The sequence below is a fragment of the Phyllostomus discolor genome, chromosome 1 (genome assembly GCF_004126475.2).
Source record: "Phyllostomus discolor isolate MPI-MPIP mPhyDis1 chromosome 1, mPhyDis1.pri.v3, whole genome shotgun sequence".
Classification (NCBI taxonomy): domain Eukaryota; kingdom Metazoa; phylum Chordata; class Mammalia; order Chiroptera; family Phyllostomidae; genus Phyllostomus; species Phyllostomus discolor.
This window is the reverse complement of record NC_040903.2, coordinates 114,172,253-114,197,442: the sequence shown is the minus strand read 5'-3', so window position 1 is coordinate 114,197,442 and position 25,190 is coordinate 114,172,253. Positions and strand designations below refer to the sequence as shown.

Genomic DNA, 25,190 nt, shown 5'->3' with positions numbered 1-25,190 from the left:
TGCACCCTGACATAGTATCAAATCTGCAACCTAGGTATATGCCCTGACTGGGGATTGAACCTGCAACCTTTTGGTGTATGGGACAATGCTCCAACCAACTGAGCTATTACTGCTATTTTAAATTAATCAGTAGATAAACATTTTTAAATTTTCCCAGTTTTAACTTATAATAGAGTAAATATTAGTAAATAGCTCATATAAAAAAGTTAAGTGGGGTTACTGATAATTTTTAAGACTGTGAAGTGTTTCTGAGACTAGAATAGTTGAGAGGGTAGAAAGTAGAGGCTAAGTGTGCTATGTGTTATGGAATTGGGGGCTTTGGAGCTTATCACCAGCAGTTCCAGAGGGAGATGAAGGTTAGACGAAGGCTGAGGGACCTGGAGCTGGGCAAGAGCTGGAATGTGCACAGGAGCCCAGCAACACAGTGGCCCATGCACCCTTGGAGGGACAAGGCCAGGGCAACATTCTCTAATTTCAGGGATAACCAAATTGTTCTAGGGACAGTCATGTATAATATTTATTGTTTTAATGGATCCAAAATATTTAGCTTGTTTGGAGAAATTTTCATAACAGTGTTTTTATTTTCATGGTAAGTTGCATACAATAACTGAAAAATAAAGCAACCAGATTCTTGAAGTCAAAAGTGGAAGAAATTAGTGGTACAAATTAGCTTCAGTTTCTAAAATTAAAAGTCAAGCAGGGAAAGTAATTTTTTCTTATTAAATAATGAGTAGCCACAAAATTACCAATTCGTGAAAGCAAGGTTGATTTACAGCAAACTAGCCCACAAGAGACTGATGAATAAACTAGACACAGACTGCCAAAGGGCCTGGCAGTCATCTCTGAGCGACACCCTTGGAAAGGTCCCTGGGAGCCCAAGTAATGACCAGAATTATGATTGTTGGGTATTGAGTCAGTATGGACGTTAGTTACAGGATTTACCTGATACCTTTCCAGTAAATACCTTTTCTGCTCACATTAGCCAAAGTTGGCTTTTTCACACTTACAACCAAGAGCTCTTGACTAATTAAGGAATCTTCAGCACACAGGGCACACTTACCGCCTTTGGAGCGGCTGAGACCATCCAAGGAGAGGAGTTACAATAGTTTGAGTGGGCTATGGACAGAGGGATAACAATTTTGTTTTGCTTTTGAGAGCTGTTTGAAGGATGAATAGAGGAAACAAGGTGAAATTAAAGGTGCTGAGGAAAGAGGACAACTGAAGGCTCAAAACCCTTGAGGAGATTAGCAGGGGTGGGAATCAGAGCACAGTGCGGGGACTGGCTTTAGCCAGGGAGGGCATGAGGAGACATATATTTAGTGCATTCAGGCTGCTATAAAAAATACCACAGACTGGGTGGTTTGCAGACAACAGAATTCTATTTGTCAAGGTTTTGGAGACTGAAAGTCTGAGACAAGGATGCCACCATGGGGCGGGGGAGGCCCTCTTCCAGGTCACACACTTCTCGTACCCTCACACGGGGTGGGGGAGGGGGAAGGGCCCAGGGGGCTCTGTGGGGTTTCTTCCAGGAGAGCACTAAACCCATTGTGGAGGCTCACACCTCATCACCTAGTGATTTTCCAAAGACTGTTACTTTCCTCACATCCTAATACTGTCACATTATGAGTCAGGATTTCAACATACTGATTTTGGAGAGACCAAACATCAGCTTATAACAATATCTCTTCCTCTGCAACAGGTAAGAAGGAGGGAAGGATGTAGGGGCATGTCATTTAGTGCCCCCCCCCCCCCCGGCCCCCAAGGAGTTGAAGTTACCTGCTGAAAATGAACAGAATGGGTAATACTGGGGAGGAATTATTCCCAACAGGCTTGGCAGTTTCCATATTCAAGGACATCATCAGGGTAATTCCAGAAGAAACAAGAGTGTGGCATGAACACAGGGAAGCAAAAGAAAACAAGGAAATATGTGACCATGAAGAGAATGCTTAGTCTGAGAGATCAGAGGCTTAAAGAAAAGGATACATTAAAACCTAAAAAGAAAGAAAAGAAAGATCCTAATGCACTCAAGGAAGGCGATGTTCTCCAATACCCTTTCTGCTTATTCTTCCAATATAACACACAACTGGGCCCACCTTACCACATCTTGGTTGATAGCAACTTCATCAACTTTTCCATTAAGGCTAAACTGGACTTAGTACAGTCAGTGATGGGCTGTCTCTATGCCAAGTGTATCCCTTGTATAACTGACTGTGTAGTGGCTGAAATTGAGAAACTGGGGCAGAAGTACTTAGTGGCTCTAAGGATCACCGAAGATCCAGGATTTGAACGATTACCATGCACACAACAAAGGAACCTATACAGATGACGGTTTAGTACAGAGAGTAACTCAGCACAAGTGTTACATTGCAATCACAGTTGACCAGGACCTTAAACCAAGAATCCGGAAGATCCCTGGAGTTCCCAACTTGTACATTTCTAACCATAGGTATAATATTGAGCGAATGCAGATGATTTTGGAGCCCCTCGGTTCTAATACTTAAAAAACAAAGTTCCTCTGCTTTCCGTCAACTAACTTTCTCTGTTGCTGGTTTATTAAACATGCTACAGAATGAGCTATTATTACTCCACTCACCCATTTGCTTTGTTATGAGCTAAGTATGGTTAAATACACCTCTTTTTTTATGTTGTTTTGAAAATGATATTTTGTATCATTTTGATATTTATTACATCTTTTCATAAATCAGATGACTGCTCACACAAAAAAGGACATCATCAGGTAATAGGAATTTATTGAAAGGATACCTGGGGGAAAAGTAACACTATTAATCATTCATTTATCAAAAATATTTATTTGGTCTCTATCACATGAAAGGTGCTGTTATAGTTGTTGGGGTTACAGGGATGAACAACACAAGAACCCTCAGTGGAGCTCATATTCTAAAGAAATAAACATAATCCAGTGGGTGTGCTTATACCATCTCCATGGCACTGAGTCCCTGGGTAAGGTGAACTCTGCATTGCCCCTGCAGATGATGATACAGAATGAAACCCATGGCCCCCTGGATACACTCAGTCGCTAGCAGGCCACTCTCTAGTGTGTTGGCACTCACTGAATGGCAGACACCGCTGGTACCCTCCCCACTATCCATTCTCCTCTTCTTTCTCACTGATTTTATTGGCAGAGACAATGTGCCCAGTTAAGAAGCTAAAATGTTTCACATAGACATTTCCTTGCCAAATAGGAGTGACAGTGTGGTGGTTCAGGCCAATGAGAGAAATGAAAATTGTTGGGTGGGGCTTTCTGGAAAGCTGATAAAATGTGGGTGCAGACTCAGCTGGCCTGCCTTTTTGCCCTTGGCCCTTCCTCCTCTCAGCTGCCTGCAATGCAGCCATGATGGCTGCAGCTGAGAAGCCATTTGAAAGGTCTGCAGGAAAGTCCAAGAAAATGCAGAGACTTCTGCCCTGAATCTTAAAGTCACTGAGCCCATTCATTTGTTCCTGGACTTCTCATTATGTGAGAAAAAGACCTATTTTGTTGAAGCCATTATTATTTGACTTTTCTGTTACATACAGTGAAACTAAATCCATAGCAGACACAGCAAGACCGGCTGTGTTGTTCCCTGTGATAGCCGTGAGAATAGTTTCTCACACCTTTGATTACAGGGAGTTTAACTGACCAAGGGACCCAGCTTCTTCTTACCACTGCTGGACCCCTGTGTTGGATCCAGTTAGATTCCAGGCAACACAGAAATTGTGTCCCTAAATCTCCTTAGAGACTATCCAATTCCTCCTTTATTGCCCAAATGGGCTGGTTCTGAAATCCATCATTGCATTCGTGCCAAGGTCAAATTTCCTCCCATAGCTGCTTTTGGCTGATGAGTGGCTGCAGATGGGATATTAAAGCTGGCATACTCTTGGGAGATGCATGGGAGATGGTGGCTTTGGTGAGGGGACTCCCTGTGGTCTTGCTGCTCTTTCCTCAGAACTGCACAGCAGGCTAAAATGCTTCCATTCACTCCCTTTCTTCCCTCTTCTCCTTCCCTCCTTCACTTGGGGTCAGACTGTAGTGTAGTCTGATGGCTCTCCTGGCTCCCTCTTCATTTTCTTTAAAGAAAAAAAATTTTTATCCTGACTTGAAGACATTTTTTTCATTGCTTTTAGAGAGAGGGGAAGGGGAAGAGAGAGTGAGAGAAATTTTGATGTGAGAGAAACATCAATTGGTTGTCTCCTGTACATGCCTGCAACCTGGGTATGTGCCCTGACTGTGAATCAAATTGTGACCTTTTGGTCTATGGGACGACACTCCAACCAACTGAGCCACACTGGCCAGGGCTCCCTCCTCACTTTAACAGATCATTCCCTAATATATATTTTGTATATTTAATCCCATCTTGGTTTTAACTTCTCTGAGGACTTGGAGTAACACATTCCCAAACTTGTTAATGCCTTTTGCACTTGTTATTGTATATACTTAATTTAATAAAGTATAACTAAAGCATAGAAATCTTGAGTGCAAAAGAAAAGCAGATTGTTATTTCTATGTAAACTAACTTTACTGCTTTGGAATGTTTTGAAAAAGAAATGGGAAGTTGTTGTTTAATGATGTTACATAGAATTTCCCAGGACTGTGAGTCTAGAGAAAGAGGCTGACAGCTCCAGCACTAGGTTATGAGTTTATTAAAAGAATTTACAAACGAGACTCCTCTTGGATGATAGCAACACCACATGGATGTTCTCTGCACGTTGAGGTCAGCACTTAGGGGTAATATAGGACAGGACAGGGTGGATGCGGTCCTGGGATGTGACTCACTCCAGGTAAGGGGAAAGTGCCTTACATGCTTGCCTGGGGGGATGCAATGGCTTGTTCCAGGAACCAGCACGTTTGGGTCATGGAGGAGGAGTTGGATAGTCCCTAAGGGGGTTTAGGGACAGAATCTCTGTGTTGCCTGGAATCTAACTGGACCTAATACAGAGGTCCAACAGTGGTCAGGCAGTGGCCATGTCATGAAATAGTTTCTCCTCCATAAATGACTATAGAGTTTCAGTTTTGCAAGATGAAAACCTTCTGGAGATCTGTTGCAAAATAATATAAATATACTTTACACTACTGAAATGTACACTTTAAATGATTAAGATGGAAAATTTTAGTAGTTTTTTAAATCGACTGATTGATTTGAAAGGGGGTTGGGGGGGAGAGAGAGACATCAATTTCTTGTTCTAAATATTTATGCATTCATTGATTGATGCCTGTATGTGCCCTGACAGGGGATTGAAGCCACAACCTTCATGTAACTGGAAGACACTCTATTTTTTAAAGATTTTATTTATTTATTTTTAGAAAGAGGGGAAGGGATGGAGAAAGAGAAGGAGAGAATCATCAGTGTGTGGTTGACTCTCACATGCCTCCTACTGGGGACCTGGCCTGCAACCCAGGCTTGTGCCCTGACTGGGTACTGAACTAGCAACCCTTTGGCTTGCAGCCTGAACTCAATCCGCTGAGCTATACCAGCCAGGGCTGGAAGACACTCTGAACCAACTGAACTACCCAGCCACGGACTCTGTATGTGTGTGTGTGTGTGTGTGTGTGTGTGTTTCATCCTCACCAAAGGACATGCCTGTGGATTTTAGAGACAGGGAGGGAGAGAGACAGGGAGAGAAACATCAGTGTGTTGTTTCCTCTCACATGCCCCCTACTGGGGACCTGGTTCACAACCCAGGCATGTGCCCTAACTGGAAACCCCAGCCTGGCAACCCCTTGGTTTTCAGGCTGGTGCTCGATCTACTGAGCCACACCAGCCAGGCCTATTGTGTATTTTTAACAACAATTAAAAATAGGATTGATGATTTCTGGCCAAGATGTAGGTGTAGGTGAATACACTTTGCCTCTTTGCACAAGCAAAAGAAGGACAACAATGAATTTAAAAACTAAAAACAACCAGAACTGCCAGAAAACCAAAGTGTTTGGAAGTCTGACAACCAAGGAGTTAAAGAAGAAATATTCATCCAGACTGGTAGGAGGGGTGGAGACAGGCAGCTAGGACAGAGAGGATGAATGGCAAGGCAGCGGCTGGTGACTGGGTGGGCAACAGTAGCTGGCGGCCCCACATTTGCATGTGGATAAGCCAGGAGGAACAATTTGGGAGCAAAACAGGCCGCGTAACCCAGGGTTCCACCATGGAAAAAGAAAGCCTCAAAACCTCTGGCTGTAAAAACTTGTGGGGGTTGCAGCAGTGGGAGAAACTCATAGCCTTACAGCAGAGTTCATTGGAGAGACCCACAGGGTCCTAGAATGTACACAAACCCACCCACACAGGAAGCAGCACCAGAAGGGCCAGATTGCTAGCAGGAAGTGGGGAAGTGACTGAAAGCCACCTGAGAACCAAGCAAGTACCATTGTTCCCTCTCTAACCCCTCCCCCACATATAGTGCCACAGTGCAGTGACATGGGTTGCCCCACCCTGGCAAATATCTAAGGCTCTGCCCCTTACAATGTAACAGGTGCTCCAAGACAAAGCAATATGGCTCAAATGAAAAAAAAAAAAAGATAAAAACTCCAGTGATCTTTTGAGTGATGAAGAGATAACCAACCTATAAGATGCAGAGTTCAAAACACTGGTAATCAGGATGCTCACAGAAATGATTGAGTATGGTTGCAAAATAGAGGAAGAAGTGAAGGCTATGCAAAGTGAAATAAAGAAAAATATACAGGGAACCAACAGTGAGGGGAATGAAACCAGGACTCAAATCAACAATTTGGAACAGAAGAAAGAAGCAAACATTCAACCAGAACAGAATGAAGAAACAAGAATACAAGAAAAAAAAATGAGGAGAGCCTTAGGAACCTCCAGTACAACTTTAAATGTTCCAACATCCAAATCACTGGGGTGCCAGAAGGAAAAGAGGAAGAGCACGAAACCAAAAACTTATTTGAAAAAAACAATGAAGGAGAACTTCCCCAATCTGGCAATAGACTTTCAGGAAGTCCAGGAAACCCAGAGAGTCCTAAAGAGTTTGGACCCAAGGAGGAACACACCAAGGAACATTGTAATTACATTACCCAAGATTAAAGATAAGTAAAGAATCTTAAAGGCAGCAAGAGAAAAGGAGACAGTTACCTACAAAGGAGCTCCCATAAGACTGTCAGCTGATTTCTCAAAAGAGAGCTTACAGGCAAGAAGGGGCTGGGAGGATATATTTGAAATCATGAAAAGCAAGGATCTACATCCAAGATTGCTCTATCCAGCAAAGCTTTCATTTAGAATGGAAGGGCAGATAGAGTGCTTCCCAGATAAGGTCAAGTTAAAGGAGTTCATCATCACCAGGCCCTTATTATATACAATGTTAAAGGGACTTATCTAAGTAAAAGATGATAAAAAATATGAACCGTAAAGTGATAACAAACTTGCAACTATCAACAACCAAACCTAAAAAGAAAAGCAAAAACAAACTAAGTGAACAACTAGAATCAGAGAAATGGACATCACATGGAAGATTATCAGCGAAGTGGGGGGATGGGGGGAAAGGTACAGGGAATAAGTAGCATAAATGGTAGGTACAAAATAGATGTGGGGCTGAGGAGTTAAGAATGGGAAATGGAGAAGCCAAAGAACTTATGCGTACCACCCATGGACATGAAGAACTAAAGTGTGTGTTGGGGCGGGGGGGAATGCAGGGGGGAGGGGGTGTACAGGGCAGAGGGGAATAAAGGGGGGGAAATGGGACAACTGTAATAGCATAATCAATAAAATATATTTTAAAAGAAATCTGCCCTAAGTAGTGTAGCTCAGTGGATTGAGCGTGGGCTGAGAACCACTCCCCAGGGTCGCCAGTTCCATTCCCAGTCTAGGGCACAGGCCTGGGTTGCAGGCCAGGTCCCCAGTGGGGGCCATGTGAGAGGCAACCACACATTGATGTTTCTCTCCCTCTTTCTCCCTCCCTTCCTCTCTCTCTAAAAAAACAAATAAATAAATAAAATCTTAAAAAAATGATAGAGTATTACTTTATAAAAAAAAGAAAAGAAACCTAAGCTTTCAGAGTTCAGAGAATATAAAACTCAAGGAGCTTTACTTAAATTATGCTAACTTTGCTGAAATTGGATAAATTCTGTATAAACCAAGTGTGAACTTGATGTATACTTGAATATACAGAATTTAAGTAATTTCTCAAAGCTATTAGGACTTTTATCAATCAGGCTTGTTTGATCCAACCTGGCCCAAAAACAAGACTGCATTTTTATTTCTAATCCTGAGGTTAATAGTTTTTTTCTTGGATATGAGTTCAAATAAATTCATCTGAATAAATTTTCATGTCCTCTTTTTAAACATTTTAAATATTTTATTTATTTATTTATTTATTTATTATCCTCATCTGAGGACATGCTTACTGATTTTAGAGAGAGGGGAAGGTAGGGAGAGAGACAGAGGGAGAGAAACATCAATATGAGAGAGAAACATCAATTGGTTGCCTCTCGTACACACCCCAACAGAAACCAAACTCTTAGCCTAGCCATGTGACCTGACTGGAAATTGAACCCATGACCTTTCAGTTTATGGGATGACATTCCAACCAACAGAACCACACTGGTCAGGGCAACATTTTTGTTATTATATATTATTTATTATCATTTATTTTAAATTAAAACTTTACACACATAAAGAAAGAATGTTTCTCAATTTGGGCTTGCGTGATGTTTTCTCATGATTAGATTTAGGTTATGTGCTTTTGATGCATGAATCAGAAGGTACATATCAGCATGTCTTGCAATGGAACCATTTTTGGAGGTGGATCATGGGAGGAGGAACCAATACAGGGGAAAAATCTGGGATTCCACTTAGGGATGGTGCTGGAGTGAAAAGGATTCACACCAAATGCAAAGCTCTGGGAGTGCGGGGCACTCAGGGGTAGCTGATGATTTGGTAAGGAGGGTGGTTGCCAGAGGAGAAGGTGTCAGGCTGAGAAGGGGGAAGGGAGATAGTGGAGGTCAAAGCAAGACTGACTTGGCCATATATGTAAGTGGTCAAGGAAGTAAGGAGTGGAAAGTGTCCTGCAGATTTGGTGTGCAAGTTTTCACCAGTATCCCAGGTCATTGCCTACCAAGCCCAGGCTGGGGCTTGTGAAGAGTATTTTTTCCTCTGGGCAGTTAGTGGGAGCAGGTTTGGATGCGCACTCCTGTTCTAACTTGACAAGTGAGCAGAGGGTGCTGCATGTTCAGAGCTGCTAGCTAGGCTGGAAGAGGTGGTAAGGATGAAGCTGTGTGTTGGCCAGCAGTGCTCACACTTTTAGCTGCCAGCAGAGCAACCTCGTAGTTGGACAATAAGCTCTGCCAAGTGTTAGTCACTGTGGGCATGGCTGTCCCCAAGTGGTGTGTTGGAGGCACTGCTAGTGGAAAGTTGACTATGGCTTTGTATACAAGCAATTGTCCTTGTTGCCTAGACTCAAATGGCCCCAGGAATTCCTGTTTTTAAAAAGTTAACAGTACTTTACTGAATTATAATTTACATAGAATAAAATGCACAGATCTTAATTTTTCAATTTGATAAATTTTGACAATTTTATGTATGTTGTAACTACCATCCAAAACAAGATCTAGAATATTTCCATCACCCCAGAAATTTATTTTCTGTTTCTTTCCAATCAATCTATGCACCCCACACCCCACCTAGCAACTACTGTTCTGACTTCTTTCATGTTAATTTTTCTCTTCTTGAACTTTATACAAATAGAATCATGTATTTCTTGGTCTGGCATATGTACCAGTTACACATACATTTTTATTGTTGAATCATATTACATTGTATGAATATACAATAATTTGTTTATTGATTCTCTTGTTGATGACTGTTTCCAGTTTTTTTAAAAAATCAACACTTCTTTTTTTCTTTACTTTTTAATAAAAGATTTTATTTATTTATTTTTAGAAAGAGGGGAAAGGAGGGAGAAAGAGAGGAAGAGAAATATCAATGTGCGGTTGCCTCTTGAGTGCCTCCTACTGGAGACCTGGCCCACAACCCAGGCATGCACCCTGACTGGGAATTGAACCAGTGACCTGTTGGTTCACAGGCCTGCACTTAATCCACTGAGCCACACCAGCCAGGGCTGTTTCCACTTTTAACTAAAAAGAATAAAGCTGCAATGAATTTGCAAGTGTTTTGTGAACTTATGTTTTTACTTCTTTTGGGTATTTAGCTAGAAGTAGAATTGCTAGGTCAAACAAAAACTATGTTTAACTTTTCGAGGAATTTTCCGAATACTTTTCAAAGTGGCTGCACCATTTACATTTCTACTAGCAGTATATGAGGATTTCAATTTCTCCACATCCCTATTAATACTTGTTATCTGTCTTTTTTACCATAACCATTCTAATGAATGTGAAGTGATATCTCACTGTGGTTTTGATTTACCTTTCTCTAGTGACTAACGATGTTGAGCATGTTTTTATGTGCTTATCAACCATCTATGTATCTTATTTGGAGAAATTCCTTTTCAGATCCTTTGCCCACTTTAAAAGTGGGTTATTTGTCTTATTATTATTTTCTTGTATGAATTTTTCATATATTCTAGATGCAAGTATTTTCTCCCATTCTATGGGTTGCTGTGGGGAAGTTCCTTCCTGGTTGGGGAGAGAAGACATAGGGAGTGGGGTGGTGGGGAGGAGGTGTGCAGGGTAGAGACACGTGTGGGAAGGTCTAGAGTGAACTCTCTGAGCTTCAGGTTGCCTACCTGGGTACTGAGTAGCCTGCACAAAGTGCTCTGACATTGCCATGGCTCTGCAGGCAAGAATGCGTGTCACTGTACACTCAGTGCTGTGCATCTTGTATATACACTAAGTGTCAGGGGCTTGGCATCTCACAAAATCTGGGACACGGGGTAGCGGGTAGCAGGCAGCTCTTTGTTAAGAAAGGAGTTTCTATATTGCAAATTTCCACAGGACTAACAGGTTACCTTGCAGGCAGCATGATGTGACTTGAGAGCCAGACAAGACTTAGGTTCAGATCTTGGTTGTATTAGATGCTACTACACAGTACACTTCCCATTCCCCCTTAGACATTTCTGATGGCTTCTTATTGTAAGCCCTTGAGATTTTTTTACTGAGGGCTTTCTCTGCCGAGAAGGCACACAGGAAAGTCTGGAAGTGCCACAAGCACCCTCAACCCTTAATTTCCCCATTTCTTTAGTGGAACAATTGTGTTGTATTTCTGGACTATGCCCCAGCGGTCCCCATGTCCCCTCCATGTAGCCTGCTCATTATTGCATCCTGAATTAGTTTCCCTTTACTTCTTTGTTTCAACTTCCTCCATTCTTCTATTAGTGCTTCCTGTGATTATCTCTTAAATAGACCATTTGCTCTCACATTGTTATCTCAGCGTCTGCTTCTGGGGAAACCTAACGTAAAGATACTCATTCTTCCATTTCTAAGATACATCTGTTTTATTTCCTTGGGCAGATCACTTTTCCTTTTCTGAGCTTCACTTTACTCATCTACAAGATAGGCGGAGGGGAAGCACTTATTCATAGGATAGTGATGAGGCTTCGCATCTCACTCAGATATATTAAGGGTTCAGTAAATGCTAGTCCTCTTTTCTTTTCCATCATTTACTGGTCTGTAACATAGATATTCTCCTCTCAGAGACCCGTGGGTGGCATGCCTCATTCAGCCATAGCTAGGCAGGAAAAGACAAGCAGTTTGAATCTGGCCCTGTGGGTGACTGGATTACTGCTCCCAGTTACTTGCCTTCTCTCTGCAATAGGATTAAACTGCCCCACTGTCAGGCCTTGCATCCTCTAGAGGGAACACATCTCCCTCTCACCTATGCATTAGTCATAAGGCATACTTTGGTGACTGATATGTGAGCCTATGTGACATTCACATTTGAGAAGAAGAAATTTTAAATGCGTTATTGCATAATTTGGCTCAGGCTCTTTCATTCCCACCCTCCACCACGGGAAAACCATGACATGTCCCCAGAGCCTGGCATGCAGTATGAACTAGTACTTATTAAACACTTACTGTGTACCAGGCACTGTCCCATGGGTTACACAGGTCTGCATGTGTTAATTCATTTCATCCTCACAAGACCTCTAAGACACAGGTCTATTATCATCATCCTTATTTTGCATATGTGGAAAATGAAAGTTCAATAAGGATGAGTACCTCACACAGCTGGGAAGGGTCAGGCAGTCCACCTTCTAGGTCCATATTCTTAAGCACTGTATTATGCTGTTTCTCACAGTAGGTAATGAGCAAATGCTTGCTGAATAAAAGTTTGCTTGAATAATTGTCACTACTGAAGCATTCTTCCCTCCCATTGACTCAAATTCCAAAGATGTGATATACAGAGACAAACATGGACTTCTGTCTTTGGATCTGGGCACTTTTTTCACATATGTTGTTAGTCAAACAGGAGGTCCTTCTAATTCTCCTGATTGGGGAAAAGTCATCCTTACTCATCAAATGGGAACACAAACATATCCTATACAACTTGCATGAGCCACAAAATACCTCTTGCAAGTTCTATGTGGGTCCCAGACATCTCGGTCACTCATGCATTAGTCATAAGACATGCTTTGGTGAATGGCACATGAGTGTATGTGACATTTACTACAGGTGAGAAGGCTTCAGTATGGACCTGACTCCTCTCCTGAAGGCTCATGTGAACTTTTCTTTCTTGAGGCTCACTTGGACTCCCAAAATCTCTCCTGTAGGGACCACGCTTGATAACCTCCTCAGGTGCCCAGTCATCATGTCATTGGGTCCTCCTGACAGCTCTGTAAATAGGCTAAAGCTTGCATTACAGCATGGATAGACAGCAGTGACCATGCAGGTGAACCAGGGACAGGATCAACAGCAGGACCCTGTTGTCCTGTCCATAGACCAGGACTCTTCCCCCATGATTGGTTTGGTGGCTAGGTTATGCTTCCTGCCCAAACTTCCATAGTCCCTGAGGCTCACCCCCTTGTCTCTCCCTTACTAGTTCTTGTCTGCCCCCGCCTTTTTTTTTTTTTTTTAACTCCAACTCCCTTTCCAGTTCAGCTGTGGGAGTGAGGCCCAACTCCCAGCAGGCTGGAGTAAGACAATGGGCTTTTATTCTGGGTAAAGAATCCCTGCACTGTGTCCCACTCACTGAGGCCCCCTTCCAGGCCTGGGATGGTGTGGGCAGAGGGCACTGTGGACGGCAGGGGCCATTGGCTGGCGGGACAGAGGGTGGTCCTGGCTGGAGAGATCCCACAGGAGGTTTACACCGTAAACACCACTCACAATACAAGCCAGTCTTTCACTCCCAGCCCCATCTCTCCAAGTGGGTATCTCTCAACCATCATTGGTTCTGGGTTTTATTTTAACGTTTATCCTGGCATCTAATCTTTTTAGGTGTTCATTTCTGCATATCATAGTCTCCTTCATTCTTTCTCTCAGCCTCTCTCTTTCTATTCCTTTGTGTAGGTTGCCTGCCCCTGTTTCTTATCTTTTTATCATTTCATTACGTTCTCTTTTCTCTCGTTTTCCATGTCTTTGTTCTCTCCAAATCTTGATACTTTCTATGTTTCTGTATCTCTGTCTCCCCATGTTTCTAATGCCTCTATGTTCATGGCTCTCCTCTCTTGCCTGTCTATGTCTATCTTTTCCATGGATCTGTGTGTTCGTGTCTGTCTATGTCTCATCTTTGTGTCCTCATGTCTCATCTCTGAGCTTCCATCTTCCATCCCATTGCTGTCACTTTGGCCCTGTGGATCTGAAGGACCTTCAACAGTCACCATGCTCTCCCGCTCACAAAACTCTTTTTCACTCCTTTCTGGTAAATCCCAGAGGCCGATGGAAATGGCATAGGAAGTTATTTTCTTCAGTTTACAGATTTGGAAGCTGAGGTTCTGGCTGCTGGTGCCAAGCTCCCATTCCTGGGTCTCTTTCTCCACGTATTCGCCAAGCTCTGGTCCCTGCGGTGCCGCCGGCCACCTGACCCAGCCAGACAGGACTTAGGACCTCGGATAGCTCCTATAAGGTGCAAGTGTTCGTAGTCTTCCTTCTCGCGAGAGCAGGGAGAGGGGCCTTAGAAGCGGCACAGGAGTCTCGCGAGAGCTCTCGCTGGCGGGGGCGTGCGGAGAGCGCGCGCGAAGCTGGCTGGAGGCGCGCGCGCGCTCCCCACCCCCGGCTCCTAAGCGGCTCTTGCTCCGCGGGCTCTGCGCCGCTTCGCCGGTGCAGCGCAACGCAGGGCAGTGCCTCTGCCTTTCAGCAGCGGAGAGACAGCTGCGGGTGAGTTCGGGCCTGAAGGCTCAAGAGAAGGGCTTTTCAGGGAAGCTGGGCGCAGGGCGAGAGGTGGTCACCCCCTCTGTAGGTTTGTACCCTACGCTTCACCTTTGTATGCAAGGGGCAGGCCGAGATGCTGGAGAGGTGGAGAGTCGAGGTCACCTTCCTTGTTTAGAGTGGAGGAAGAGTGTCCTGGGTGACCCCTGGTCCTCCAAACCCCACCATCCCCAGCACCCTCAGAGGGAACCCTTGTCTTGGGTGACGTCAGGCTTCTAGATTCTGGAGCCTGGGCCTTGGGTCCTCCATTCCCCCCACCCCCACCTGGAGTTCCCTGGGAACCGGCCTCCTTCCTCCTCCTGGGGATGGTACACGCGATCCTAGATGGGGGAGACTGGAGACAGGGTAACTGAGGCCTCCTTTGGGTCCTTCCCCACAAGAGGCGCCTGCAGGTGGGCCCAGGTTGTTACCTGTCCTCCCCTCCCCTCAGCCTCCCTGGGCGACCGACCTTTGGAAGGCTGGTCTGAGCCACCTCAGGGATTCTGGGATGGGTGCATTCATTGGCTTGAGCCTGGGGTCTGCCCGGCTGGGGTGGTTTTTTTGGGTGTGCCGCATAACACCCAAAGGAGTCCGCAAGAGTCGGTCACGGGGATGAGGGTGAGGTGTTTGGGAAGCTGCCCCTACCCCTGCCTCCCGGGAGCTCCTGGTCTGGAGGTTGGGAGAACCAAGTAGAGACTGAGAATTCATCTTAGGTGGTTTCAACCCGTGCCTCAGCTGCGGGATGGAGAGTTTAGGGAGAGCAAGGCAGGCTTTCCTGCGGACACAAGGAGCACAAGGCGAAAAGGAGGCAAGAGCGAGTAAATAAACTTCCTGGAGGAGGTGAAATTTGCATGGGAGGAGAGGCAAGAGGAGGCATTCCTGGGTAATGGTATGGGCAGAGACATAGAGGTGGGAATTAAGCACAGCTTTTCTGGACCTGCCACGTGAGCCCATGGGGTGGGGGAGTCTGGAGAATTTTGCAGCCAATGCCTTATGGGTTCTGCCTCCAAGGGGCAGGTCTCTGAAAGAAGGGGATGGTTCTTGCAGGGGCATTGCTGGTGGAAATGATTCTGTTCGGGCTACACAAGTCTTGCTAGCTGAGATTTGATCTGGGTTTGGTGAGCCTGAAGGCAAAGTCCCCAGAACTGAGAGAGGAGTGTCTCTAGTGAATGGGCCACAGAAGGAATCTTCTTGGCCTAGCAAACCAATGGAGTCCTTTAGCTGGCTGGCGGGCCACCTCTGAACAAGTTTGTTCCTCTCTCTGGGCATCTCTTTGCCAGCACCTTTGTCTAGGGAAAAATAATAGGGTTAAATACTGACCTCCCTTGAGGAAGCTGCTTGTTTTAGTTTACAGCATCCTTCCAGTTCTTCCTTTTCCTTTTCTCTTCATTCTCTCTGTCTCCCTCCCCACAGCATTTCCTCTAGGGGCTGCACTTCTTTCTCTGCTGACAGCCTGGAGTCTCTGAAGGTTTCCTGGAGTTGTGGGACGGTAGGGTTGACAGAAGCTGTGGGCTTAGCCTGGTTGGGGAAGGGCATCAGTTGCTCCTTTCCCATCCTTTGGGAGGGTATCCACATCTTAAGCAAGAATATAGATTGACTGTGGTCTGTGTCGTGGCCTGAGTTGGGTCCCTCCTAGAAGCCCCACCCATGAGAGACTGAGGAAGAGGTTAGGTGGGAATGAGTGACGGCTTGGTGTCCAACAACTGGTTTAGAATTTAAGCAGTGGGATGCATGGCAGGGATGTCTGGAAAGATTTCCCAGGAGAGATGGAATGTGAGAAAATAGTAGTACTTAAAGGAGCTGACAGGGCTCTGGTTTAGGGGCCCTGGAAGCACAGGGGCTGGCTAGACATGATCTCATGCATGAAGCTGGGTAGTGTGGAAAGCAGGTCAACCTGAGATAGAAAAGCAAAGGGTAGTGGGACAGGAGGCTTGACAGAAGACCTCAAATGCCAGGCACAGGATTAGTAGGGACTACTGAAGAAGAGTCACCATAGGACAGTGATAGCAATGCCAGAGAAGTGCTACTTTATGAGTTCTGGAACTTCAGGGTTGGGGTGGCTAAGGGGACCAGAGGTCAAGCAAGAGGGGCAAACTTCCATCTTAGATAGGCGGGCAGGAAGAAAATGACCATTTCTAGGTGAAGGATGAAGGGCTCATGCTGGGGAGGAGGCAGAGCTGATGAGCAGCAGCCCTGGTACCAGCCCCGGGTCTCTAGCCTAATCTGGAGTCAGGCTTGAGTGTCTTCTCTCTGCCGTGGGCCTCACTTTCTCTGCTGTGGCAGCTTCTGTCCTCCCAGCTTCACTGTGAGAAATGGAACAAATTATAATCTGGGGGTTTTTTTCATTGACTTTTTTGTGGGAGAGAGGAAGTGGGATGGAGAGAGAGACAGACAGACAGACATTGATGTGTTGTTCCACTTATTTATGCATTCATTGGTTGCTTCTTGCATGTGTCCTGACTGGGGATGGAATTCGCAACCTAGGTGTTTTAGCACGATATCAGCACGATGCTCTAACCAATTTAGCTATCCAGCCTGGGCTATAATCTGGGTTTTTAAAATAAAACTCAGGTAATATTCACTATTCTATTGATAACTAGGGTGGTCCTTCCTTCTACATCTTTGGAGGGATATGTAGCAACTCCCAACCCACACTGCTAACATTATGAAAGACTCAATTGAGGAGCAAATTCCTACTTTTCCTATTCTGCAGTCAAGAAATTTGGTTTGCAGGGGCCACTCAATTCTCCCTCTTTCCCTCCACCTCCTTCACACACACAGGCTAGTTCTGGTGACCAGAGTCTCCTGCAGTCCTCCCAAGCTTAAACTTTCTCTGGGCTAACCTTCATATACAAATGGAAAAGTCTTGCCCTGTGTTCTGGCACCGAGCTCTGGCTTCTCCCAGTCTGAGTCATTCATACTTTGCTACACTGACTTCTCTGTAACCACGGTACACCTTTGGAAGACAGCCTGGTACTGGGGACTGGAGCGAGAATTAGAGTTACCTCCTTTGACGCTCCTACAATGCAGTTATTGCCCACACTCTCCCTGCCTCTCTTCATTGTTTTCTTAGAGGACTTCAGTGGTGGACAACAGTCTCCCACTTTACATCCCATTGTCTCACGGGAGGCGATGCCTCCTTCAGCCACCCCTTCTACTAGGCACTCCTGAGTCTGGCCATCATTGGCATGTGGCTTCCTCTGAAATCTGAAACTCCGGTATGCTTTGACCACAGTCCAACTTTTACTTTTCCTGCTTTGGGACCCTACAGAGACCTCATTCTCTGATACCTTTATTTTCTTTATACCATAGCATCCACCTTCTGTGTCTTTTCTGGGCCTCAGGGTCCAGGATTTTAACCATTCTCTGGCCCATGCCCTCAGCTACCCTGCTGCTTTGCCTGTGTGTCCCCCAACCCAGCAGCAGAAGATCCAATTTTGGATTCTATGCTCAGCATGTAGAAAGCTTCTGGGGGTCATCACATTCCAGGGCAGTCTGGTTCTGCTTCCACGCAGGGCCTCCAGCCTCAGCTATCTCTCATCACTTTCTGGAAATCCTTCTCTTTCCAACAGCTCATCATTCCATTTCATGAGAGGACTATTGCAAACTGGACTACTCTCCCAAAACTCTTTACTCATGGAAAGGGTGGTTGGGGCTTGTGGGAGAAGTGGAACCACAACCATGTTTCCCCACTTCTTGAGTCCCAGTAGAAGAAAGTAACCTAGCCTCATGTGCCTACTCTGTGCTGTGGAAGCTGGCCCTCTGTTTCCCAAGGTACCATTGTCCATCAGCTATTTCCCCTTCTTTTTTTTTTTTAAGATTTATTTATTTATTTATTTATTTTTAGAGAGGGAAGGGAGGGGGAGAGAGAGAGAGAGAGAGAGAGAGAGAGAGAGAGAGAGAGAGAGAGAGGGAGAGAGGGAGAGAGGGAGAGGGAGAGAGGGAGAGAGGGAGGGAAAGAGAAAGAGAACAGAGAGAGAACAGTGTGCTGTTGCTGGGGGCCGTGGCCTACAACCCAAGCGTGTGCCCTGACTGGGAATCAAACCTGTGATGCTTTGGTTCGCAGCCCGCGCTCAATCTACTGAGCTACATCAGCCAGGGCTTCTATTTCCCCTTCTTACTGTACCAGCTTATAAATATGCTCATCTCCTATCTGAAAAAACCTTTCTAACCCTAAGTTCTCTACTAGTTGCTGCTGCTTTAAACCAGTGGTTTTGTCTTATTACAAAAATGATATATGACCATTGTAGAAATCTTAGAAAATAAAGACAAAAAGAAAGAAAACAAGTAGCTTATAATCTTACTATCAAAAGATGGACTACTTGTTTCAGTGTTGTTACTGATACTCTGTGTGTGTGTATTAAAGTTTCATCCAAGTTTTCTGAAAGGCTAGTTTGCTAGACTTGTTCCCTCTTTATCTCCCTTATGTTTTCCTCATTCCTTGCCTGCTTGGTCTCTACTCACTGCTCCCTGAAGCTGTGACTTCCTAATTGCCAAGTCAGCCATATCACACCTGACTGCTCCATAACCATGGGTGTTGTTAACCCGGCCGAGCAGCCATTAAAAAGACTGCAATATAATGAACCTGTGTTCCTTGATGTGAAAAATTTTCATAAGATATTGTTGAGTGGAAAAAGTAGGCTATAAAACAGCATGTATAAAATGATCTTATTTTTGTCATATATACATTAAAAACAAAAACCAAAAACCTGAAAGTCAAACTGTTAAAGATTTGGACTCTGAGAAGGTAGATTTTGAAAGAACTTTTAGTTTTTACCTTATGTACTTTGATTTTTTTAACACACACACACACACACACACACGAGGGGGGACCCCCCCAAAATTGAATTTATTTACAAAAATTGTGTATTTATTCTTACATGTTTAAACTTCAGTTACTGTCAGAGTACTCTTTATTTGATGAAATATACCTATCAAGATGTTTTTCCCATTGCTCAAAACAGTTAAAAAATTTTTAATTTATTTTCAGAGAGAAGGGGAGGGAGGGAGAAAGAGAGGGAGGGAAACATTGATGTGCGAGAGAAACATCAATCTGTTGCCTCTTGCAACCAACTGGGGACCTGGCCTGCAGCTCAGGCATGTGCCCTGACCAGGACTTAAACCATGGACGTTTGGTTTGCAGGCTGGTGCCCAATTCACTGAGCCATACCAGCCAAGGCTCAAAACAGTTTTTGAACTCATCAATCTTGATGTCTTTTAGTGCTTTCGCCATTTTTTTTCTTTCACTTCTTCCACATTGACAAAGTACTTCCCTTTGAGGACTTTTTTTCATCCAGGGACATGGAAAAAAGTCACCTGGGATGAGATCAGAGAAATAGGGAGGGCAGGACACAGGGGTCCTGTAGTTTTTTTATTAAAAACTGCTGAACACTCAGCATGGAGTGTGCAAGTGCGCTCATAAATTGCAAGTCATGAAATGGGCAAATGCATTGAAAGAGTCTTCAAAAAGATTTCACTGAAGCTGAACCCAACCTCTCACAACAACACCAGCTGGTACTCTGATACACATGGGTTCCTAGAACACTCACCTAGTTGGGGAAGCCTATACTACAAGGGGCTCACCTTCCAGAAGATAATTCCTTTTTTTTTTTTGGTCCCCCTGCATGTCACATATGAAGTCTGTCTAGAAAAAGTCCAGCCATTGTTAAATAACAGGAATGGTTTGTGTGACATCGATGTAACCTGGCAGCCAAGGAGAGTAGATTGGGATGCGCATGTGTGAACAATGCTGTGACTTCATAGTGCTAGTCAGTGGGAGTGGTAGACACTGTTGAGTGACCATGTGTGCTGTGTGGTCATCACAATCAAAATGACTGAGCGACTAGAGCAATGAATCTGCATCAGATTTTGTGTTAAGCTTAAACATTCCTCTGTAGAAACTTCAGATGATTCAGAAGGCTTTTGGGGACAATGCAATGAGTGTAGCATGAATAAAAATGTGGCACAAATGCTTAAAATATGGTTGAGAATCTGTTGAAAGTGATCCATGTTCTGGGATGCTGGCAACAAGCAGACCACCTGAGGATGTTGAATGTGTAGGGGCTGCAATCAACAAAGATCGGTGACTGACAGAACTAGAAGCTGATCTGGGGATTCTAAGAACTACTGGCTTTTCCCAAAACTAAAATCACCTTTGAAAGGGAAGAGATTTCAGACCATTGATGAGATTTAGGAAAATACAACAGGGCAGCTGTTGGTGATTCCAACAAAGGATTTTGCAGAGTGTTTTGAACAGTGAAAGAGATGCTGGGAGAACTGTGTGAGGTCCTTGGGTGCCTACTTTGAAGGGGACTGAGGCATCATTGTCCCGTGTACAGTGTTTCTTGTGTCTTCTTCAATAAATGTCTCTATTTTTAATTTTGTGTGGATGGATACTTTCTGGACATACCATTAAAAGAAAAAAGTATATATATTTAATCCTCACCCGAGGATATGTTTATTGAATTTTGGAGAGAGAGGAAGACGGGGAGAGAGAGAGAAACATTGATATGAGAGAGTAACATTGATCAGTTGCCTTCCATACGTGCCCCAATGGGGAACCGAACCCACAGGCAGGGAAAGAAACATGGATGTGGGAGAGAAACATCAATTGGTTGCCTCTCGCACATCCCCGAATGGGGACCAAGTCTGTAACCCAGGCATGTGCCCTGACCTGAATTGAACCGGTGACCCTTTGGTTTCGCAGGCCATCCTTAATTTACTGAGCCACACCAGCCAGGGCAGGGCACAGGGCAGGGCACAGATATTTTTCTACATAGCTGAAAAGCAACGTATTTTCATTTTATTGAAACAAATTTAAGGCTATATATATATTTTAAAAAGTTATTATATTTAAGAGAGGGGAAGGGAGGGAGAAAGAGAAGGAGAGAAACATCAATGAGAGAGAGAAATATTGATTGGTTGTCTCTCGCATGCCCCCAGCCAGGGACCTGGCCCACAACCTAGGCATGTGCCCTGACCAGGAGTTGGACCGATGACTGTCGCTCTGCGGTCTGACGCCCAGCCAACTGAGCCACACCAGTTGGGGCAAGGCTATATTTTTAAAAAGAAGAAGAATAGAGTCCTTTAGTGGCTGGCAGAAATCTGGGAATAAAGCTCAAATCTGTCCATGGCCTTCAAGGCCAGGATGACCCACCCCCTTTTATTTGTCAACCATATTTACTTTTGCCTTTCTGTCCCACCTTCCACTTTGAGTTTCATCTTTGCTCTACTCCTTTCTATCCCTTGGATATACCATGCTGTTGCTCTCCTGATCTCCATACCACCCTCTTGATTCTCTTTTTCCCTAGCCAACTCTTACTTATCCTTCAGGATTCACCCTTATGAAGCCTTCCCTACTTCTAGGACGGACCAGGGAGGTGCTCCTCTGTGTTCTCACAGTTCTTTTGTACTTACTCTCCCAGAGCCCTTCTTAGGCTGTGTTGTAATTTCTCATTAACTTGGCTGGGTCCTTTACTCTGACTTCCTCTTTCTCAACTCCAGACTGTCTCTGACATTAGAGAGGAAGTTGAAGCAGATACATGGGACTCTCACTGTCCTTTCCAAGGCCTTAAACCTACCTGCATCTGCTTGTATCGTGTTCTCCTTCCTACTTATTAGGATCGAGGCTTATCTTACCTCCTTTCATTGGATCTCATGCTTCTCCTCTTTTCAGGGTTAACCTTTGTCTATTGTAATTGCAACTTTTCCTTGGATCCTTCACATCTCTAGCTTATTTCCATGTTAAACAAACAATCCTCAGCCATAGCCCTTCCTGGACTCCATCTCCCATGCAGGTAGTATCTTCTCTCTATTCTCTTTCTAGGCATAAGTAGCCTTATTCAAAGACCTGTCTATACCTGCTTACCTGTTCAACTGTAGACCTAATCTGACTACAATTCCCAGTCCCATGCCACCAAAACAGGTTTTGCTGGGACTACAGATGACTTGATGTTACTGAGTATGGTGAGCATTTTCAGCCCAGCCCTTTTCATGCTGTCACATCTGCTCACTGTCTACGCCTCACTTTGGAGACTCCACTCCTGGTTTTCCTCCATCCTCTTCTGACTACTTTTTTCATTTATTTATTTTTAAATTATATTTTATTGATTATGCTATTACAGTTGTCCCAATTTTTCCCTCTTTGTCCCCTCCACCCAGCAGCCCCCACTCCTTCAGGCAATCTCCACACATTTGTTCATGTCCATGGGTCTTTGGCTTCTTCATTTCCTATACTGTACTTAACATCTCCATGACTATTCTGTAAATACTAATTTGTGCTTCTTAATCCCTTCACCTTTTCGCCTATTTCCCCAACCACCTCCCCCCCACATCTGGCAGCTACCAAACTGTTCTCCATATTAATAATTTTGTTTCTGTTCCACTTGTTGGCTTGCTGTATTTTTCAGACTGTAAAACGTACTTCCCCCCAAATTTGGGAGGAAAGGGGGGTGCGTCTTATAGTCCAAATGTAGCTTGCCTGGCTCTGGTGGGGGGGGGGCGGTGGAGCACAGTCACAGGAGGCAGGAGCAGGGGCCCTGCTGCAGAAGCCGGCTGTGGCAGGAGTAGGGCGGGGCCTAGGTTGGGAGGAGGGGGTGTCCTGGCGGTGGTGCAAAGCAAGGGAGGCAGGAGCGGAGTACCCGCTGTGGCATACTATAGTGCTAGGAGGAGGGTACAGGCAGTGAAGACACTTTAGGAGAAAAAAGCCTACGGCGCCCGTATGTGCCTCCATCACGTAACTGGTGTGTCCTCCCCACCCCCCATTAACATTAACATTAACACAGGCAAATTCCACTGCAGGGTCACCTGTCAACGTGGCCCTGCAGCTGCTGCAAAACTACAACTCCCATCATGCTTGGACATGTTGGGATGATCAGAGCTGTAATTTGGCAACAGCTGCAGAGCCACACAGGTTGTGCAAAACTGTTGAATTCTGTTTACATTTACATTGGTGAAATATTGTGTTATTAAATATTTTACCACATTTTTTTGTTTCAAAATTTTTTTCCCTATTTTCCTCCTCTAATACCTAGGTGCATCTTATGGTCCAAAAATACGGTAGTTTGTTTTTTACATTTAATTGTTGATAGATATATATTTATTACCATTTTATTGCTCATAATTTTGATCTTTTTCTTAAATAAGTTCCTTTAATATTTCATATAATACTGGTTTGGTGGTGATTAACTTCTTTATCTTTTTCTTGTCTGGGAAGCTCTTTATCTGCCCTTCAATTCTAAATGATGGCTTTGCTGGATAGAGTCATCTTGGTTGTAGGTCTTTGCTGTTATTATTTTGAATACTTCTTGTCAATTCCTTCTAGCCTTCAAAGTTTCTTCTGCAAAATCAGACAGTCTTATGGGAACTCCCTTTAGATAACTACCTGATTTTTTCTTCTTGCTTTTAAGATTTTGTCTTTATTTTTAACCTTTGGCGCTTTAATTATGATGTGTCTTAGGTGGGCCTCTTTGCATCCATTTGTTTGGGACTCTGTTCTTCCTGGACTTGTATGTCTGTTTCCTTCACCAAATTAGGGGAATTTTCTTTCATTATTTTTTCAAATAGATTTCCAGTTTCTTGTTCTTTCTCTTCACCTTCTGGCATACCAGTGAATACTGGTATGCATGAAGCTGTTCTATAGGCTCCTTATACTATCCTCATTTCTTTGGATTCTTTTTTTCTTCTTGTTCTTGTTGGTTGTTTTTGCTTCCTTGTGTTCCAAATCATTGATTTGATTCTCGGCTTCATCCACTCAGTTGATTCTCTGTAAATTGTTCTTTATTTCAATTAGTGTATCCTTCATTTCTGACTGGATCTTTTTTACGCTGTTGAGATACCCACAAGTGCTTGAGCATCCTTATAACCAGTGTTTTAACTCTGCTTCTGAAAGATTACTTATCTCCATTTTGTTTAGTTCTTTTTCTGGAGTTTTGTTCTGTTCTTTCATTTAGGCCATGTTTCTTTGTCTCCTCATTTTGGCAGCCTCCCTGTGTTTGTTTCTGTGTATTAGGTAGAGCTGCTCTGACTCCCTGTCTTGATAGCATGGCCTAATGTACTAGGGGTCCTGTGGGGTCCTGTGGGGTCCAGTGGCACAGCCTCCCCAATCACCCAAGCTGGGTATTTGAGGTATACCCTTCCTGTGGGCTGAGTACACCCTCCTCTTGTGATTGACCCTTGATTGCTGTTGGCGGATCAATGGAAGGGATTTACCAAGGCCAGTCAGCTGCAAGGACTGGCTGTAACCACCAACCTCCACCCTCTGTGGAGGATCAGCTGTGCAAGAGCTCACTCCACAGAGCAGGGCTTACTTTAGCAGGGCTCTGGTGCCTTCTTGTGTTCTGCCTGGGGCCACTTGGCATAAGCTATAAGTGATCTGCAGCTGGGTGCTTCTTGTGCTGGGCTTGGAGGTGCCCTAGCAAGGCCAGGCTGTGAACCTAAGGCCAGCTGCTGCTAGTGCCTTGGGCCAGTTAGCAAGGTACAGAGACTTGCTGAGGCCAGCTGCTGCTTGTTTGAGAGGATTTAGGAGGATCAGAAGCATGAGCTAAGACAAGCCATTTGTATAGAAAAGCCACTGTTAACCGCTTGGGTGGGAGGGCCCTAAGTTGGGTGACACATAGTCTCAGGGAATCACTAGGGCAAGGCAAACAGTGTGAGCCAGGTTGATGAGTCATATATTGCCCACCACCCTCTGTGGCTCTGTCGGGGGGGGCTCAGAAGAGGAGCAATGGCCTCTGCCAGCAGTTCTGTCTTGGGAAAAACTGTCTCCCAGTTCTCGCCCTGATGCCAGACATTCATTTCCTCCCTTCATGCCATTGGTGCCTTTCAAGTTGCTGCCCAGGTGCTGGAGCTCAGTGGGAGTGAGTCTGAGTGAGTCTCTGCACAGGCCCTTAAAGAGGAACTGCCTGGGAGTCCAGCAGTTTCTTCCCCTGACTCAATCTCCACTGGTTTTTACAGC

At 44.6% G+C, this 25,190-nt stretch overlaps 1 protein-coding gene, 1 long non-coding RNA gene and 1 pseudogene across 5 annotated transcripts in view; all 3 read left to right on the top strand.

The window, feature by feature from the left end:
• The first annotated feature begins 1,290 nt into the window (after nt 1-1,290).
• The window catches only part of LOC118501046, a 76,623-nt gene continuing 52,723 nt past the window's right edge, over nt 1,291-25,190 (top strand). Inside the window, exons 1-2 of the long non-coding RNA XR_004903612.1 lie at nt 1,291-1,319; nt 3,374-3,384. This is a non-coding gene — a long non-coding RNA (uncharacterized LOC118501046). The remainder of the gene's footprint in view (nt 1,320-3,373; nt 3,385-25,190) is intronic.
• LOC114493311 lies at nt 1,886-2,714 on the top strand (annotated as a pseudogene).
• Nucleotides 14,029-25,190, top strand: part of SCAMP5 (secretory carrier membrane protein 5) — a 28,355-nt gene continuing 17,193 nt past the window's right edge. The window contains exon 1 of one of the 4 annotated variants that reach the window (XM_028507528.1): nt 14,029-14,206. The gene's annotated coding sequence lies outside the window, so the exon portion shown is untranslated. Of the gene's footprint in view, nt 14,289-25,190 lie in introns of all 4 variants that reach the window. The other 3 variants (XM_028507530.1, XM_028507529.2, XM_036027744.1) reach the window with 3 other exon arrangements.